The 20,290-nt window shown below is 35.7% G+C and overlaps 4 long non-coding RNA genes across 4 annotated transcripts; 2 read left to right on the forward strand and 2 right to left on the reverse strand.

Annotated features, from left to right (window-relative positions):
• The first annotated feature begins 9,995 nt into the window (after positions 1–9,995).
• Positions 9,996–11,815, forward strand: LOC121743394. Its single transcript, XR_006038250.1, has 2 exons — positions 9,996–10,688; positions 11,150–11,815. It is a non-coding gene; the product is annotated as an uncharacterized LOC121743394 (long non-coding RNA).
• On the reverse strand, positions 10,088–11,237 carry LOC121743393. The gene is made up of 2 exons (XR_006038249.1): positions 11,100–11,237; positions 10,088–10,992 (listed from the first exon to the last, which is right to left on the reverse strand). It is a non-coding gene; the product is annotated as an uncharacterized LOC121743393 (long non-coding RNA).
• Positions 11,816–15,705: 3,890 nt separating the features above from the next.
• Positions 15,706–17,887, forward strand: LOC121743369. Its single transcript, XR_006038245.1, has 2 exons — positions 15,706–16,759; positions 17,221–17,887. It is a non-coding gene; the product is annotated as an uncharacterized LOC121743369 (long non-coding RNA).
• Positions 16,093–17,308, reverse strand: LOC121743370. Its single transcript, XR_006038246.1, has 2 exons — positions 17,171–17,308; positions 16,093–17,063 (listed from the first exon to the last, which is right to left on the reverse strand). It is a non-coding gene; the product is annotated as an uncharacterized LOC121743370 (long non-coding RNA).
• Positions 17,888–20,290: the final 2,403 nt, after the last annotated feature.

Raw genomic sequence — 20,290 nt, forward strand, 5'->3', positions numbered from 1 at the left:
CATAATGGCCATAACGAGTGCGAAAAGCAGTTTTAAGTACATCCTCTCGTCGGACCTTTAGTTGATGATATCCCGACCTCAAGTCCATTTTTTTTTTGAAAATATGCCCGCTCCTCGAAGTTGGTCAAACAAATAATCAATCCTCGGCAGTGGGTACTTATTCTTCAGGTCATCTTGTCGAGCTCACGGTAATCGATGCACATTCTCACCGTTTCATCTTTTTTTCTTTACGAACAACACCGGCGCTCCCCACGGTGTCACACTAGGTCGGATAAAACCCAAGTCTAGCAATTCTTGCAACTGAATCTTCAACTCTGCCAACTCTTTAGGGGCCATTCGGTATGGCGCCTTCGATACTGGCGCAGGCCCTGGTTCCAAATCAATAGTGAACTCTAATTGTCTGTCGGTTGGCGGTCCAGACAAAGCTTCTGTAAAACACATCGAGAAAATCTAGTACTACTGCCACTTCTTCCACTCTCAATTCCTTCCTTTCCTCTCCGTTCAAGTACACAAGATACGTCGGACGCCCATTCCTTATCATCATGGTTGCTTGCAATGCGGAGATTATAGAGGTTTGTCGATTTAAAGAAATCCCTTACAAAAAATAGTCGGCTCGTCGCCAGGGGTTTGAAAAGAAATTTGCCTCTGGCTGGTGCATCACTTTTACGCATGTCTGAGTATATAAACTTATTCCCCCGTGTGCATTCGAAAAGCTCAACCCCTCCATTTTCTCCAAGTCTAGTATCAAGAACTCGAAAATTGATCATGCAGTCTTACTTGGATATGAACTGAATTCAAAATTGTAGCAACACTGCTGAAGGTGTCTTAATCAGAAAGGTTGTAGAATTAATCAAGAAAACAAGAACAACACTTCTAGTTCGACTCTTTTAGATCTCATCACCAACTTGCAGAAATTGGTTTGAAAAAGTAAGGCAGGGTCTAAGTTTCATTGATCTTGATCATGTTCATTCTGGAAATTAAGGTTTCAAATAAACTCATAAAGGTTGAGACTTTACTTCTGACGAGAGCTCGAAAGAATATGAGATAGGCCTTGAAAACAGGATGAAACTGAATCAGGTCTCAAATTACATTGTAGGCTGCCAAATAAGATATTTCAATTGTCAAATCAAATTTGCAAAATCAATGAATGATGGTTCACACATGTCATGACACGAGATGATCAATCGTGGGAGGATTTAGAAGCATAGACAAATGTCATGAGGTAGCACTGATCATGGTTCGACGACATCATGTTATTGAATAATGATGTCACATCAATGGATTCACAGGGTTGCAACCAACGTGAAGTGATTTTTAGGAAGATCGGCTAGATCAACCACGTTAAGGAAAAAGAGACACAATAGCCTTAACTTGGTGTTGCAGAAAAAAAAATCATTGAGCATGAAACAATATGTGTTGTGAAACTGAGCTAAAAAAATTTTTCACTTCTGCAAGGAAGAACTTGCCGCATGCATAGTTACGAAATAAAAAGGTGTACAAAAGTTCCAAGAAGAATATTCCATCCTTTGAAGAAACATGTTTGGGAATGGGATCGTACTGAAAGTCATAACTGCAAACAACTTTAGAAATGAAGCTCAAAGGCGGAAGTTCATAAAGTCAAAATATTGTCCTTACAAAAGATGAATCAAGAAGACTACTAATCAAGATGTCCAAAGTTACAAAGACAAGCACAAATTTTCAAGAACTGAAAAATGAGTCATGACATGACATAGGAAAAAGAAATAATGAGCATTACTTGCAAGGTTTGAGTCAAACAGAGTCTTAAATTGAACAGGGCTCCCCGTTAATCGAAAGAACGTAGAAAGAATTTCTTAGGATCCAAGTAAGTACTGCTGATTAAAATCATTCATTATAGCCACGAGGGTCACACTCTCTCGTTCATCTTTCTGAGGCCGAACATGGTAACATCGTTCTACGAAATTGCGGATTCCAAGTTGAGATTCATCGTGTCGTTACAACTAATAACAGTAGTCGAAAGCCATATCTTCATATATTCCTTGCACGTGATAATCGTCATTTTCTTAAAACGTTGTAGTTATACTCGCGCTCTCAACATGCTATAACGGTCGTTTTCGCCGAATCGCTACTTTTGACCGAAGATCGGATTTATCTATTAGATCGCAGGTATGATCTCTACATCCGTTGTAGGATCATTTCGCATCTCTTCTTGCCTCGAACATTTTCTCGTTTGGAACATCTCTTCAATTTGCACTTCTTCTTTTCTTAAACTCTTTATCATATGCTACGTCCTTTCGCATTCTCCTTGTTCTCGTCATTCAGGGAAAAACGATTCTGAATTTGTAATCATTCGATAAAGTTCGAGTTCACACCACATGTTTCCATTTGTCCTATCACTCGGAAAAGTGATATTGCAGTTGTCAACAACTAAATTCGATATCATTTAATCTAACATACTTCTTAGGCACTCTATGTTCGCATACAAAGTTCATAGCGTCATTCCAAGAAATAGAAAAATTTCATGGTCCACTGGCCTCCATCCTCTATCTCGATAATTTGGAAATTTCGCCCCACTTTTCATTCTCGTTCGTTTTCATTGCTCGGGAAAGCAATAGGTGAGTTTTCAAATTAGAACTACGGTCCGCGTGGTCAACTAGGTCTACATCTTCGGCACTCTAAGTTCACGACACATTTCATCATCTCGTAGATAGCAAAATATCACAACAAGTACTATAACACACGACATTTTCACATCTCAAAGCAAAACACTTTCACACTTCTCATTATCATTTAAAACTTTTGAAATAAAATTTTCTTCAGACTCGCACACTTTCATCAAAATTTTCACATCTCACCTTCAATTTTAGAGTAAAAGTTTTGACTCAAAACTCAAAACATACTTGAACACCCACTTTCATCACTCGTATAAAACACTCCATAGAATAACGCTTCATACTTCGCACCTCATAACATATATAACATCACACTTCCATAGCTAAATTTTCCAATCGAAAAGGATTTTTTTTTTTTTATAAATTTTTTTTTTCAAAATTGTTTTTTTTCATTTTTTTTAACAACTTTCCACAACATAAACATTTTTTCCTCAATCAAACTCCACTAGACAACGAGTCATTAATATTACAAAACATCAACCACAAAATCCTTTTTCCATTTTTTTTTTCTACATATCAAACCATGCAAATCTTTCAAAACTCATAACACATTTGTATTCCAAACAAAACACTCATGCACTTCACATATATGTTTGAAACAAAATTCTTAGATTACTCATTTATTTTCTAAAAATTTTAACATTCTCAAAACAACTCATCAACTTTCGTCATTCATGTAAAACACTCCATCATCCTATGTTGACATGCTCACGTCGTAGTACTTTCACACATATAAAACATACTTAGTCATCATACTAGTCTTGCTCATGCTCCATATAATCACATCATAACAATATCATGATCAACATACCACACGTGCTTAAATTTTCATGTCAATCGTACTCATATTCCACATAATCATATCATCAAAATTCAGCTTCACGTATAACATTCATTCACATGCGTACACTTGCCAAAACATCCTCATCATATCATCATCAATTTCATACATCTATCTCACATTCTTTCAACAACTTAAAACATACCTCACTTTCTTTGGTTGAGCGTGATGCTTTGGATGTTGAGCCTTCATGACACTCCAATTTAAGGTTTACTATTCTAGACTTAAGGTGAAAGAAGACTCTCGGACCAGAGCGAAAGAACGAAGCTCTGATACCACTCTGTCACGACCGCCCATACTAGGGGTGTTACAAACGAGGCGATCGTGACCTAGGGTCAAACATTTAAGTATAGCATTTAAGGATAACAGTTCATAAGAAATGCTCAATTCGCTTAAAAGAATAGTATTTTAGTTCAAAAATATATATAGCAGCGGAAATAAGGTTTCAAAGAGAGTCAAGGATGACGCCTATGTATGAAGACACAACGCATCCAAATTCCCTATGCCGACTCAACATCCACCGCAACATCCCGCTCAACCTGCACATATGGAAAACACATGCAGGGCTGAGTACTTGTTGTACTCAATGGGCTCATGCCGAAAACATTTTCATAAAAACAGTTATGTCATCCATACCAGTGATCTCGAGTTTTATGTGTAGTTAAGAAATATCACGAGAACACAAAAACATTTCAAAGTCTGGCCAGACAATCAATCTCCCCACTTTCTCATCAATCATTCAATCACATTCTCTTTCCATAGTGCGACGAAAGTGTGGCCACACTATTCGCCCACGAGACCGGCCGACTAGCAAGGACGGCTCACGATCCCACTTGTGTACACAGCCTGATAGGGTTTGCGGCCCTACTCAGACCCGAATTCGTTTCATTCATTCATTACAGCCATATAGCCTAACGGAGCAAGCTCAGACGAACTAGGCATCAGGCAACAATCTCATAAACAAAACATCATGGCATGACATAACACTTTAAACCACCCTTATTTCTCCATAATCATACTTTTGAAAGCGTAAAAGAGTTTAGTAAAAGAAAGCCCACCTCGTTCTCTTAGCAATTCACACCCCAACTTAGCAACTCTCGATCCTCGAGTTCACGAGTACACAACACCCTTGTCAATGACAACACAAGTCAGCCTCACACAACATCATCTTACTATGCATGTCCTATCGCTTCTCTCTCGTCGTTTTCCTCAATTTCCCAAACCCAGCATACGTCACATAGGTGTAAGACACGCGTAACACATTTCAACTGATCACAAGTGATTTCAACATTTAAACACGTTTCTTGGACATACATGCATCATATAACACTTTTAAATCTTGAAACTAAGTGTCATTTTAATAAGGCAGAAAACTGGCAGAATTGCGCGACCGTTTTGTAAAAATTACTATAAAATCACCCAACCTCAAAAGATGCTAAATTTTGGTCACAATACAGAGGACACATTCAAGTTCATCCATGAAAATTTTCATATCGAAATCACGCCATTTAGTCAGTCATTTCACATATTGAACTCTCTGGTCAGAACATATAATTTCTGACAGTATTGCGCAGTAAACTTCAAAAATTCACCAAAAATTCATCCTTCCTCATATGATGCTAAAATTTGGTCACAACACATTAGATACATTCAAGTTCACCCAGTTAAAATTTCACACTGAAATCATATCATTTGGTCAGTCAAAATATTTATGCAACTCTCTGATCGGAACATAAAATTCTAGCAGCACTGCGCAGTTCATTTGAAAAATTCACCGTAAATTCATACGATGTCCAATAAGGCTGAAATTTTCACAAGACTCAGAAGACACTTCAAATTTTCATCTAGTTCAAGAATCACATCGATCGGAGGTCATTTGGTCGGTCAAACAGATTTCGAAACATTCTGGCCGAGAACACACGTTACTGGCAGAATTGCGCAGTCAACTTCAAACATTTTTCAAAAATTCATTTTTCGACAAAAAGGGCTGAAATTATACGAGACACAGAAAACAACTTGAAGTTTACTCTGTAAAAATTTCATAGAAAAATTCGTTCGTTTGATAGGTCAAATACAGATCATAAGTCACTAGTCGTGCATCACAGATTTCTGGTTCAAGTTCGAAAATAGGGTTTTTAAAACTTCCACAACACAAACACCGATTTTTCATGCTCGATAACACATAATCATGCTTACACGTTCCTCATACACATATTTGCACATAAACTCATATTATTCACCAAATATTTCAATCCAACATACATGATTTCAATCAACAGCGCAAAATCAAACAAGTTCTTACGAAACACACTTTCCCTCCGTTAAACTTGCGATCTATCAAACCTACACCATCTACATGCATGTAGGACTCAAGAACATGGTCAAAACGGGTAGGATGATAGAAAGTGAACAATATACCTTCTTGAATCAAGAAAAACGAACGGTAGAAACAAACGTTGACACGATTCGTCCCTCTCCCTTCACCGCTGCCACGAATCCGCCGTCGCGGATCCGCCGCCATCGGCTCCTCCTCTCTCTTCTCTCTCTCGGATTCTCGATTTCGAAAGAAATGAAATGAAATGAAAGGAGGTTGTATTTATAGAAATATTTTCATAAAAGACAAAAATTCACGTCTTTTCGTTTCGATGTGACGCGTAATTAATGCAGCGTTGAAAAACGTGCCTGATGTGACGCGATTCTTATCCAATTGGAAAACGTGCCTGATGTGACGCGATTCTTATCCAACTTTTCGTCTCGATTTGTTGTCGAAAGTGTATTTGATACGTGGTTTATTCTTTCGTGTAGGTAACGATTTAACGGGTCGTTACAGGACAATTTGGTTTTTTTTTTACACTTTTAACATTTTAAATATGATATTATTTCAATGATGTACTAAATCCGATATAATTTCAAAATTATTATTCTTCTTCCCTTTTGTTATCTTTCACTTTGTTTCTTTATTTCAATATTAAATTTAAAAAATTAAATTTAAAATTTAGATTTTTAAATATCAATAAATTTTTATTAATTATTAAAATTATTAAATAATAAAAATTAATAGTTTTAATCAATATCTGATAGTGTCTAATATTTAATCAATAAGGTATGCCGATGCCAACTTAGTTTTAATCAATATTTAATAGTTTTAATCATAAATAGATCATATAACACGATTATTCTGAAATAAATATGCATCTAATGTAAGACTAATATAACTTTCGTTTATTTATTTGAAAACAATCAAAATTAAATAGAAAATTTTAAAAAAATACTCCTATATAAAATTTTTAGTAGTATCAAATTTTTAGTCAACTTCATAATATATAATCACAAGCAATTATAACAACTTCATTATAGCTCTTATTTTCCATCATGATTAATTTTATTTTTCTGTACTTCTTCGATTCAACTGAATATTATATTAAATAACAAAATTAATAATTTTAATCAACATTTATAGTGTCCATGAATTGATAATTTTAATAATTAATAAAAATTATTGATATTTAAAAATCTAAATTTAGAATTTAATTTTATAAAATTAAATCTAATATTGAAATAAAGAAACAAAGTCAAGGATGAAAAAAGGAAAGAAGAATGATAATTATGAAATAATATCACTGAAATAATATTAGATTTAAAATGTTAAAAGTGTAAAAAAGACCAAATTGTCCAAACCCTCAAAAGGGTATTTTCGTATAAAAAATGGCAAAAGGACCAATTTTGAGATAAACCATTAGTCCAGGGACTATGGACGAGATAAACCCATAGTCCAGGGACCTTTTTGTAGTTCACTCTTTTTAAGAAATGTAAATAAAAGTGAATTGAATAAGTAGTAGAATTTGAGTCCCATTTATATATATGTATGTAGGAATGTGATCAAATGCAAACTCTAAATATTGTACAAACTTCAAACTATGATCTGGACCGTTAGAGCATCCGCAACGGTAAGTGGACACCCGTCCGTCCGTCTGTGCCAGTGAGTTGCTGACGTGTCGCGTTCTGATTGGTCAACGGCATTTCCGTTGGAAATTCATTTTTTTAAATCGAAAATAATACTAAAAAAAATTCAGATTCTCAAATATATGGCCGTTTTTTTACCATTTTTCTGGATTTTTTTAATTTTTTTTAATCCCAAAATCATCTATAAATACACACATTTATCATCCATTTTTCACATCAAACATATTTGGGAGAAATTCGGCCACGAGTAGTGGGTTTTTTTTTATTTTATGAATTTAATTATGTTATTTTTAATTTTTAGGATTTTAATTATGTAATTTTTAATTTTTTTGTAATTTTTAATAGTATTCTGGATATTTTTTATTTATTTTAATTTTGTGGAAATATTTTTATTTAAATTGAATAATAGAATGGTGGGACCCTTGAGCTTGTCCTTGCGGAAGAGTACGGATGTGGGTGTTGTGCTCTTGCCTAAGAGCAGGGAGTAAAAGTGGGTTTGGGCCAACATCCGTGCTCGTTGGCAAGAGCACGGATGGGGATGCTCGTAGGAAATGCCAACAGATGACAAAATAATAGCAACAAAAAATTCAACACAGTGTCAACGGTTGATAATGTGTTGACACTGTGTTGACATTTTTTGTTGTTATTATTTTGTCATCTGTTGACATTTTCTAATGGTACATGTCATAGTTTGGAGTTTGTACAATATATAGAGTTTGCATTTTATCACTACCCATATGTATATATATAGGTGTGTGATCAAATACTAACTTTTTATAGTAATAACTAATAATTAAATATCTATTTCGTATGTTAAAAATATAAACACAAAGACATAAATTTATCAATCTTCTTGTGTTGATAAACTTATGCCTTTGTGTTGATATTTAAATTTACATGTTGTATTGACACAATTATATATTTGTGTTGATAATTTTAATACACATAATTGAAAGTTATTAGTTATTAGTTAGAACACTAACGCAACCCTATATATATGTATAGGGTTGTGATCAATTGAGATGCATTATCAGCCACTCATTTTTATTAAATGAGTGGTCCAGAATTTGCCACATGGAACATATTTTTAGATTAATTAATTATGAAAGGGCAAAATGGTAATTTCATGGTACATTTTATTCAATAAATATTTTTTTTAATTTTAATTTTTTTAATTTTTTTAATTTTTTTTAATTTTTTTAAATTTCTTTTCGTCAACTACATAGATAATTCATGTCAACTACACACATATAATGTCATCTACATATAAAATTCATGTCAACTACACACATATAATGTTAACTACATATACAATTCATGTCAACTATACACATGTAATGTCAACTATAAGTTGTTGACATTTGATATGTAGACTATTGACATTTGATGTGCAAACTATTGACGATAATACCCCCGAGTTGACATAATCTACTTGCAGTTGACTTTTCAAAAATGTTGTGGATGAGTGGCTGAAAATGCATCTCAATTCTCAATTAAGCTAAAAATCTCAACCTAACAGGACCTATATATATATATATATATATATGCTTGGTTCTGCATTTTTGTATGCTTGGTTCTGCATTTTTGTATTAAGAATGCTTTTGCATGGATCAAAACCCTATACATATATATATATATATATATATATATATATATAGAGAGAGAGTCCATTATTCACAAATCCACTCTTAAAGACCGAACCACCGAACCATACCAAATTAGGGTTTTTTGATCTAGTTTTTTATGGATGAGAGGAACAAATTTATAATTTATTTTCACCTTCATCACGAGCCTATTTTAATTCATCCGAAGGTAAATAAGTCATACAAACATGTTACAAAGATTTAAATTCATTCCAGTAGGTTTTTACTTCATTCCAGTAGGTTTTTACTTCATTCCAGTAGGATTATTACTTCATTCCAGTACGTAAATGCGGTTTCGCCGTCGCGTGTCGTTCTTTCTCTCTACAATATCTATCACCACCGCCACAACGCTGATATGATGTAATAAACACATGGAATGATGCAATAAATTATTGGAATGAAGTATGTGAAGTGCTACTGGAATGAAGTAAAAACCTTATCCAATGAAGTAATAACGTTTCTGAATGAAGTAATAAACGCACTTGAATAAATTGCATTTTTTAATGTAAATAAAGTAAAAACTCAGGTCAATGAATTCAAATGAAACATATGTTGAATCATTTCAAAACCTACTGGAAGAAAGTAAAAACATGTTGTAGTTTCAAGGTATTACGTACGGAATGAAGTAATAAATCTATACAATGAAATAAAATGGGCTTGTAATGAAGACCGAAAAATTTACACAGCAGCACATCTCATAAAAAAACTAGATCTAATGGCCCAGATTTGGTCTCTAGTTCGGTCTTTAAAATTGGTTCGACATTGATCACAACCATATATATATATATATATATATATATATATATATATGTAACAACCCGAACTTTCGTACCTTATTTTTATTATTAGCCTAAAGATAAATAATAAGTGATCGTTGTAGTATTTGAAATCTGTCATTCTCATGTATAATAATTGATCTTGGAATTATAAATAATCATTGCTTCGTTCTCGAACGAATATTTCAAGTAAAAGAAAAAAAAATAAAAAAATAACACCAAATAAAAATTTTAATGTCCGATATATCCAACAAAAGTCCAACAAAATTTAATTTATACATCGTATGGAAGCGGGTCTTCAACACGAACGGCCACGAACAGGAACTGAGTATACCTACACCAATTAAATGAATAAGTGAACAAATACTCTAATAGTTAAATTAATAAGCAAATAAAAAAAAAGAAGAAAAAAAGGGAGAGAATGGTATGATAGAATCAAGTAATATCAGCATCATTAAATGTTGCATTAATTGAATGGCCGAAGAAATCATATCAAATTATATCCTAAAATCATATCCTATCCTCTGACAGAGCATATCCTAAAATCATATTGTAAAATCATATCCTATTCTGTAATATTTTGAAAGATATGTCTCCACTTGCATCTTATCACTTGCATATTATTCTTGCAAGATACGCCACTTGCATCTTTCATGTATATGTACATATATACAAATCTTTTTGTCTCACCCACATCACCATCAAATTCTAAGTTCTCAACACACCCCAACCCAACACGAATAGAGGAAGGAGAGTTGCAGATAATTGTAAGATCAAGTCCTCAATCCAACAACACTTTATTCCACATAAGAAGGTAAATCCCAAACCTTTCTCTTCTTGCACATATGTTTGCATATATAAAGAGAAATTAAAATCTGCCCAAATCAGAAATTAAGAATACACAGCAAGTTTAATACCGTGTTTCACCATCAAATCTCAAGTAGCAAGATAATTGTTCAAGGATCAGCAAATTCATATAAAATATATAATCCAAGTCCTACAACCAAGGTAAGCATAAATTAAGAATCTTATCTCATGAAAATGAATCTGCCGGATTCCGGCAGATGAGTTTCGGCACTCCGTTGCTAACATTGACAGCCCCACACCTCAATTCTTCACTAATTTCACCATCATTCACAAATTAAATTCCAAAATTCTTAGATCTAAGACCTTAAATTCTTAGAAAATGAAATAAAAGAGGAAGAAATTTAAATATTAAGTTTACCTTCCGGGAGTTTGGCGAGAGAAGACTCTGACGGAGGAGAAGCTGGGCAGCGATGGCGGATCCGCGACGACGGCTGCGTTGGTGGAACCTCGGCGGCGGCGTGAGGCTGGACCGGGAGAGAGAGAGGGGGAGCGTGCAGACGGCGGACTTCCGGGAGGAGGGCGACAGCAGCAGCCTGACCCGGCGGGGACAGCAGCAGCTCCTCCGGCGTTCGACGGAGGCAGATCCGCTGCTCCGGCAGATCCGCGAGGCGGCGCCGGCAGATCGGGGGAGAGAGAGAGAGAGAAGGCAGCGGCGTACGGTGAAGAGGGAGAGAAGAGAAAGAGAGAGATGAGGAGGAGGAAGAGAACACCGTCGGAGACGAAAACGGAAGCGGAGGCGGTGCCGGTGGGGTGGCTGGTCGACGAATAGAAGAGGGAGATTTTTCCTAATTTTGTGCAATTTGGGGATTTGGCAGAGAGGGAGAAACCGACGGTTTTGGTGATAAAGAGTATAGGCTTTATGCCTTCTTAATTAATTGGAATTGGGCCATTAAAATAGTGAATTCATTTTAGTTTTTGGGCCAAGGAAATTCATCAAGAATGGGCCTATCCATGGAGTATGAGATATACATTAATTAATTGTTGGGCCACTTGATGGAATTAATAATTGGGCTGGAAATGTTTTAAAAGAGAGTGGAGGAAAGGTCAATAAAATCGTTTTGGGCCGAGATTTAATCATTTGAAGTTAGAATTTATTTAAGGAATTTAGCTTGGAGCTAATCAATTAATTCTCAGATAAAATGTTGAAGCTAGAAATGCGAAGGACCGACCGGCGTCGCCCGCGACGCCTCGGGCGACCGCTAAGGAAATAGAAAGAAAGAGGGAGACGGAGTTCTCAAGTCACAGAAATAATTAAGTTTAATAAAGAAGTGCTATTAATTAAATTTCCCGATTTAATAAATTTAATTAATATGCAAGTTTCTAAAATTTTTTAACGGTGAACAAACGATAAAAGAAATAAAGTAGGGGCATGCATTCCTATAAGTATGTGAATTTCTCGAGTCTTATTAGTACGTTGTGATATTTTCAAAAGGGTATGTTCGCAAGTAAAGTCGGAACGAAAGATTCAAGTTAAAGGAACTAAACGATCAAGGTGAGCTTTCTTATAATAAAATACAAATCGTATTTTATGAAAACAAGAACACATGTTCGTGATTTTAATGATGTTGTCATGCCATAAATGTTTTGTGTATGATGCCTATCTGTTGGCTACGGCCAAGTGAATTATGAATGATGATATAAGTCGAATTCGGGTCCCAGTGAGGGTGGTGTCCCCACTCGGACTAGTGTACACAAGCTCCCTCTGCATGTTGGGCAGAGCAGGTGACCGAGGAAGGTGGCCACCTTCCCGGCACAAGGATACCTCTGACATATTGGGCAGAGAAGGTGACTGTGGAAGGTGGCCACCTTCCCGGCACATGTATGTAAGGTGACCGTGCGAGAACACCATCTCGACGGCACAATGTGATCAGATATGGCTAAGTACAGGAAAAAGGGACTGCAGTCCAATGTGAATATTTTTAGTAAGCTCGGGCCTTTTCAATAAATCCCCGAGTGTTACTGTGATGATGGCTTGACAATATTTTCAAATGTATATGTGTAACTTTCGGCAATGTGTTCACTGAGTACTTTTTGTACTCAGCACTGCATATATTTCTAAATGTGCAGGTTGAGCAGCGAAGTGGTGGGGGAAGTGCTATTGAGACAAGACATTTAATTCAGTCAGATTTTGACTCTCGGAGGTTCATGTCTTCATACATGGAACCGCGTTCATTGGCTTCCGTTGTGCATCTTAGAAAACTCAGGTCTATTTTGTTCAAAACTCTAATTTTATTTCGAGCTATTCCCATTTGTTTCGAGCTATGGTCGATTTGTGTTATTTTCCCATTTCTTCCCCGCTTCTTTAATCCTCCCCTAGTCGCGATCAACCGTGTTTTCTATCCTTAGAAAATGCGGTCGTGACAGAGTGGTATCAGAGCATTCTTTCTCGCTCTGAACCCGAGAGTTTTCTTTGAAAATCTTTGGTCTAGCCTTGTTCCACTAGACTGTCTAATCGATGAAAATACTCTTAGCACTCCCTCCCATCGCGCTCAACGAGGAAAAAGGTAACTTGTTCTTTTTCAAAAGAAAGTCAAGATGTTTAAAAGTTTGAAATGGAGAAATAACTCATGCAATTAATTTGGGTGAACAGATGAAAATACTGAGTTTAAAGAAAGAGTTGATATTTCTTGATTTTGTAGCGTGCTTAAAGAAAGAGTTAGTATGTCTTTTCTTGGCTAAAGACTGTGAATGTATGAAGAAAAAAAAGGGTAACTTTCCCGAATGGAAAAAGGTACTGGAATATGAAAGTATAAAGTATATGAGTATGGTACCAATTGTTGAAATGATATCTCTTTTTGAGTTGGTGAAATGATACATCTTTTTGAGTAGTCATTGAATCATGTTGCTAGTATAGGGAAATCGAAATTTCCAAGAACTTAGAATACTTAGTTATGCGTTCCTTCTAGAACACAATATGAACTCGAACTTAGAAGTACAGTATGAACATTTCTCGCTTTCCCGAGCGACGAAAAGAAAAGGACGCGATAAGAAAGAAACTTCGTCACGAGAACAGTAATCCAACATAGAACAAAACGATGTTCCTACGTCCCAATGACATGAATAATCTAGGTTAACCATTGTCTTTCTGGACAATCCAATCACTCCAAAGGATCATACCTTTGATCCAACTAAGCGATGCACACATACACAGCAAGAAAATATGATTACAATGTAAAGAAAGAACCTAGTTCTATAATATGAGTAAGCAGAAACGACGTGTTACGAGGATGACCGCTATGACGAACCAAGAGTACCAAAGAGTCGTAATCCCAACATATGGTCATCTGACGTGATCATAAGGTGAAAGTAGCTTGTGACGAAAGTTTCTCATAACTCAGTTATCATTCTCTATGAAGAATTAAACAAGGGAGTATCGCTATTTTAGTTAACCAAGAAGATTCATCAGCAACGCTAACTTGGATTTCCATGAATTTCATTTTTTCTTGCACCCCTCTTGATCAAAATACCTTTTGTTGGATTAAGAACTTAAATGACTCCTTTTGCAAGGTAATGTGCCATTATTTTTCCTCTTCTATGTCAAGATTGTGAATCTCTTTCAGTTTTGAGCTTACTCCCTCATGTTTTCTGATAACCTCCAGTGACTACGGTCCTTCTTTACTCATTCTGCATAAAAGTAATACTTTGACTCTTTGAATTCTTGCCAACAAACTTTTATACTCGGAGCTGCTTTATTTATAGCCTTCAGAATAAACATGTTTCCCTAAACTATTGTCTCTTCAATGATAACATTCTTCAAAGATCATTAGTGGACTTTTTTTTGTTTTCAAAAGTGCTTCTTGACAAGCTCTTTATTTTATATGAGTAGTTCCCTCTTCTTAATTCCACTAAAAAAATTATTCCATCATGCTTTGAGCTCTTTAGCAACTCCAAGTCTAAAGTAATTTGCTCTCTTCCTGAACTAGTTTGCTCTGATTGTCTTCTCTACGAGTTAATTTCCGTGATTTGGTTAAAAACTTTGTGAATTCATTAACGTGATATAGTATCACGATGTTGTTGACCCAAAAGGGTAGTTCTTTGTTATTCTTCTTTCTCAAATCCACTTGAGACCAGTTATTTTCAGTCTTACTATATTGGAATAGCCATCTGGTGAGACCTTAAACCTTTTAATTTGACCCTTTGTGTTTTAAGACATACTTATTGACAAGTTCTTTGTTTTATATGAGTACTCTCATCTTCTAAATTCAAATATGACTGTTGTCTCTTGAGTTGAGCTTTTCTGCAAGCTCTATGTTAAAGCTGGCACATTGCTTCTCCCTTGGATAGTTTCCTCTTGTTGCCCTCTTTATTAGTTAGTTTCCCTGAATTGCTTATAAACTCTAAACATTTCGTTGATCTGATCTTCTATCACAGTGTTGTTGAGCAAATTGCAATTGTTTGTTTTTCCTATTCATTTCAAATCCATTTGTAATCAACCATCTCAGGTCCTCCTGTTATCATCTAGGGATACTTGAAACTTTTATACTTCACTGTTCATTTTAATTATATTATTGGCAACCTATTATTGACATTTACATTCTATTCATCATACCCTCACTTTCGCATTTTATTCCATCTGGTAACTATTCCCACAATAAAATTTTCAAACTCTATGGGTATAGCTCAAGGACTTTGAAGTTGTATCTTTTCTTTTCTGGGAGTGAGCATAATGAGCCCAATTGAGCATAGTCTTTGCACTTCATAAAAACCTTTGTTGCAAGCTGCTGGTGAAAGTTGTGGTGAACCAAACACTCACATAATTGAAATTTAACATCGGGGAGAAGGTCTTCTTGAAAGTATCCCCTCCCAAAGGAATAACCAGATTTGGACTCAAAGGTAAGCTAAAACCACGATTTATTGGACCATATGAAATTCTGGAGGATGTGGGCCCAGTAACATATCGCTTGGCATTGCCACCCAACTTTGGAAACGTACACAACGTATTCCACGTCTCCCAACTTCGAAGATACGTGTTCAACCCAAACCATGTGATTCGCCACGAAGAAAATCGCCCTAGAGCCTAACCTGAGTTGCGAAGAAAAGCCGGTAGAAATATTATATCGAAAGGTGCAGCAGGTTCGGAACAAGTCGATTACTACAATGAAGGTTTTGTGGAAACACCATGAATAGGAAGAGGCAACATGTGAGCTGAAAGAGGAAATGAAAGAAAAATATCCAGAGCTTTTTGTCTAACTACTTTCTAAATTTCGGGACGAAATTTCTTTTAAGGGGGGTAGAATGTAACAACCCGAACTTTCGTACCTTATTTTTATTATTAGCCTAAAGATAAATAATAAGTGATCGTTGTAGTATTTGAAATCTGTCATTCTCATGTATAATAATTGATCTTGGAATTATAAATAATCATTGCTTCGTTCTCGAACGAATATTTCAAGTAAAAGAAAAAAAAATAAAAAAATAACACCAAATAAAAATTTTAATGTCCGATATATCCAACAAAAGTCCAACAAAATTTAATTTATACATCGTATGGAAGCGGGTACTTCAACACGAACGGCCACGAACAGGAACTGAGTATACCTACACCAATTAAATGAATAAGTGAACAAATACTCTAATAGTTAAATTAATAAGCAAATAAAAAAAAAGAAGAAAAAAAGGGAGAGAATGGTATGATAGAATCAAGTAATATCAGCATCATTAAATGTTGCATTAATTGAATGGCCGAAGAAATCATATCAAATTATATCCTAAAATCATATCCTATCCTCTGACAGAGCATATCCTAAAATCATATTGTAAAATCATATCCTATTCTGTAATATTTTGAAAGATAGGTCTCCACTTGCATCTTATCATTTGCATATTATTCTTGCAAGATACGCCACTTGCATCTTTCATGTATATGTACATATATACAAATCTTTTTGTCTCACCCACATCACCATCAAATTCTAAGTTCTCAACACACCCCAACCCAACATGAATAGAGGAAGGAGAGTTGCAGATAATTGTAAGATCAAGTCCTCAATCCAACAACACTTTATTCCACATAAGAAGGTAAATCCCAAACCTTTCTCTTCTTGCACATATGTTTGCATATATAAAGAGAAATTAAAATCTGCCCAAATCAGAAATTAAGAATACACAGCAAGTTTAATACCGTGTTTCACCATCAAATCTCAAGTAGCAAGATAATTGTTCAAGGATCAGCAAATTCATATAAAATATATAATCCAAGTCCTACAACCAAGGTAAGCATAAATTAAGAATCTTATCTCATGAAAATGAATCTGCCGGATTCCGGCAGATGAGTTTCGGCACTCCGTTGCTAACATTGACAGCCCCACACCTCAATTCTTCACTAATTTCACCATCATTCACAAATTAAATTCCAAAATTCTTAGATCTAAGACCTTAAATTCTTAGAAAATGAAATAAAAGAGGAAGAAATTTAAATATTAAGTTTACCTTCCGGGAGTTTGGCGAGAGAAGACTCTGACGGAGGAGAAGCTGGGCAGCGATGGCGGATCCGCGACGACGGCTGCGTTGGTGGAACCTCGGCGGCGGCGTGAGGCTGGACCGGGAGAGAGAGAGGGGGAGCGTGCAGACGGCGGACTTCCGGGAGGAGGGCGACAGCAGCAGCCTGACCCGGCGGGGACAGCAGCAGCTCCTCCGGCGTTCAACGGAGGCGGATCCGCGGCTCCGGCAGATCCGCGAGGCGGCGCCGGCAGATCGGGGGAGAGAGAGAGAGAGAAGGCAGCGGCGTACGGTGAAGAGGGAGAGAAGAGAAAGAGAGAGATGAGGAGGAGGAAGAGAACACCGTCGGAGACGAAAACGGAAGCGGAGGCGGTGCCGGTGGGGTGGCTGGTCGACGAATAGAAGAGGGAGATTTTTCCTAATTTTTGTGCAATTTGGGGATTTGGCAGAGAGGGAGAAACCGACGGGTTTGGTGATAAAGAGTATAGGCTTTATGCCTTCTTAATTAATTGGAATTGGGCCATTAAAATAGTGAATTCATTTTAGTTTTTGGGCCAAGGAAATTCATCAAGAATGGGCCTATCCATGGAGTATGAGATATACATTAATTAATTGTTGGGCCACTTGATGGAATTAATAATTGGGCTGGAAATGTTTTAAAAGAGAGTGGAGGAAAGGTCAATAAAATCGTTTTGGGCCGAGATTTAATCATTTGAAGTTAGAATTTATTTAAGGAATTTAGCTTGGAGCTAATCAATTAATTCTCAGATAAAATGTTGAAGCTAGAAATGCGAAGGACCGACCGGCGTCGCCCGCGACGCCTCGGGCGACCGCTAAGGAAATAGAAAGAAAGAGGGAGACGGAGTTCTCAAGTCACAGAAATAATTAAGTTTAATAAAGAAGTGCTATTAATTAAATTTCCCAATTTAATAAATTTAATTAATATGCAAGTTTCTAAAATTTTTTAACGGTGAACAAACGATAAAAGAAATAAAGTAGGGGCATGCATTCCTATAAGTATGTGAATTTCTCGAGTCTTATTAGTACGTTGTGATATTTTCAAAAGGGTATGTTCGCAAGTAAAGTCGGAACGAAAGATTCAAGTTAAAGGAACTAAACGATCAAGGTGAGCTTTCTTATAATAAAATACAAATCGTATTTTATGAAAACAAGAACACATGTTCGTGATTTTAATGATGTTGTCATGCCATAAATGTTTTGTGTATGATGCCTATCTGTTGGCTACGGCCAAGTGAATTATGAATGATGATATAAGTCGAATTCGGGTCCCAGTGAGGGTGGTGTCCCCACTCGGACTAGTGTACACAAGCTCCCTCTGCATGTTGGGCAGAGCAGGTGACCGAGGAAGGTGGCCACCTTCCCGGCACAAGGATACCTCTGACATATTGGGCAGAGAAGGTGACTGTGGAAGGTGGCCACCTTCCCGGCACATGTATGTAAGGTGACCGTGCGAGAACACCATCTCGACGGCACAATGTGATCAGATATGGCTAAGTACAGGAAAAAGGGACTGCAGTCCAATGTGAATATTTTTAGTAAGCTCGGGCCTTTTCAATAAATCCCCGAGTGTTACTGTGATGATGGCTTGACAATATTTTCAAATGTATATGTGTAACTTTCGGCAATGTGTTCACTGAGTACTTTTTGTACTCAGCACTGCATATATTTCTAAATGTGCAGGTTGAGCAGCGAAGTGGTGGGGGAAGTGCTATTGAGACAAGACATTTAATTCAGTCAGATTTTGACTCTCGGAGGTTCATGTCTTCATACATGGAACCGCGTTCATTGGCTTCCGTTGTGCATCTTAGAAAACTCAGGTCTATTTTGTTCAAAACTCTAATTTTATTTCGAGCTATTCCCATTTGTTTCGAGCTATGGTCGATTTGTGTTATTTTCCCATTTCTTCCCCGCTTCTTTAATCCTCCCCTAGTCGCGATCAACCGTGTTTTCTATCCTTAGAAAATGCGGTCGTGACAATATATATATATATATATATATATATATATATATATATAGGGAGATGATCAAAATAAGTATGTGTTTAAATCAAGAAATGCAGACCAAATCTCAGCCCTAGGATTAGATGATCTAATGGTCAATAATTAACCAAAAACACGGAAGGTCATAATTAAGCAATTTTAGGTCATATTATAATATTTAGATTTAATGTCATACTAAGATCGTTTTAGGTCATGCTTTGTTAGCATGACCTACAAATTACCTAATTATGACCTAAAAGTGCCCTAATTATGATATTGTTCTGCGTTTCTGTATTTAAATCCAGTTTTGCATAGATCAAAACCCTATATATATATATATATATATATATATATATGGATGTAATCATATGATAACCCATATTTATGGTGATAACCTAATAACCTATCATTCTATGGACGAAATATATCATTTTATAAAATAGAATATCGTTTTATGGATTAAAAGTATCATTCTATGCATGCTGAAAAAATATCATTTTATAGTGTATAAATATCATTTTTAGTAAAAATGATATTTTTTACTCATAAAATGATAGGTTATTAGGTTATCACCATAAATATGGTTATCATTTTAACGCACCTCTATATATATATATGGTCCTGTTAGGGTTCAGGGTTTAGGGTTCAATCAAAACAAGTATGTGTTTAAATCCAGAAATGCAACCCAAATCTTGGCCTTAGGATTAGATAATCTAATGGTCATTAATAAACCAAAAACACAGGAGGTCATAATTAAGCAGTTTTAAGTCATAATATAAGATTTGAGTTTAATGTCATGTTAAGATTATTTTAGGTCATACTTTGTTATAATGACCTAAAAATAAACTAACAATGACCTAAAAATATACTACGCATGATATTGTTTTATGTTTCTGTATTTAAATCTAGTTTTGCATAAAAGCCTTGATGGTTTACAAAAATTGTCAAAACACTATATACATAAATAAGGAAGGAATGTACCTCCAATTTAATAATCGATACATGACCACCTGTACGAATCCTATATTAAAAATTGACAATTAATCTCAATGTTAAACGCAACTCATATTCGTTGATTACAAACATAATTAACTTGGAACCTTCACCAACT

This window comes from Salvia splendens, chromosome 8 (assembly GCF_004379255.2).
Source record: "Salvia splendens isolate huo1 chromosome 8, SspV2, whole genome shotgun sequence".
Classification (NCBI taxonomy): domain Eukaryota; kingdom Viridiplantae; phylum Streptophyta; class Magnoliopsida; order Lamiales; family Lamiaceae; genus Salvia; species Salvia splendens.